At 54.4% G+C, this 206-nt stretch overlaps 1 protein-coding gene across 2 annotated transcripts in view; it reads left to right on the forward strand.

The window, feature by feature from the left end:
• ITGA2B (integrin subunit alpha 2b) overlaps window positions 1–206 on the forward strand; it is a 13,751-nt gene that overhangs the window by 12,764 nt on the left and 781 nt on the right. The gene's annotated exons all lie outside the window — the stretch shown is intronic.

The following is a 206-nucleotide window of genomic DNA, read 5'->3' on the forward strand; positions in this document are numbered from 1 at the left end:
AGGGAGATGGTGGCCCAAGTAGGTGACCCAGCGTCCATCTGATCTCCATCTCCACTATTAGAATGTCACTCTCTAGAGGACCTCTTCTAGGGCACAGATTCCCGGGAGAGGTGGCACCTGAAAAAACTCTAAGGCCTTTAGACCCATTCCCTCTGAGGGCAGGAGTCCCAGGGAATGAGCCCTGCCTTCAGGAATCCATTGGCCAC

The sequence above is a fragment of the Neophocaena asiaeorientalis genome, unplaced genomic scaffold (genome assembly GCF_003031525.2).
Source record: "Neophocaena asiaeorientalis asiaeorientalis breed wild unplaced genomic scaffold, Neophocaena_asiaeorientalis_V1.1 scaffold30, whole genome shotgun sequence".
Lineage (NCBI taxonomy): Eukaryota > Metazoa > Chordata > Mammalia > Artiodactyla > Phocoenidae > Neophocaena > Neophocaena asiaeorientalis.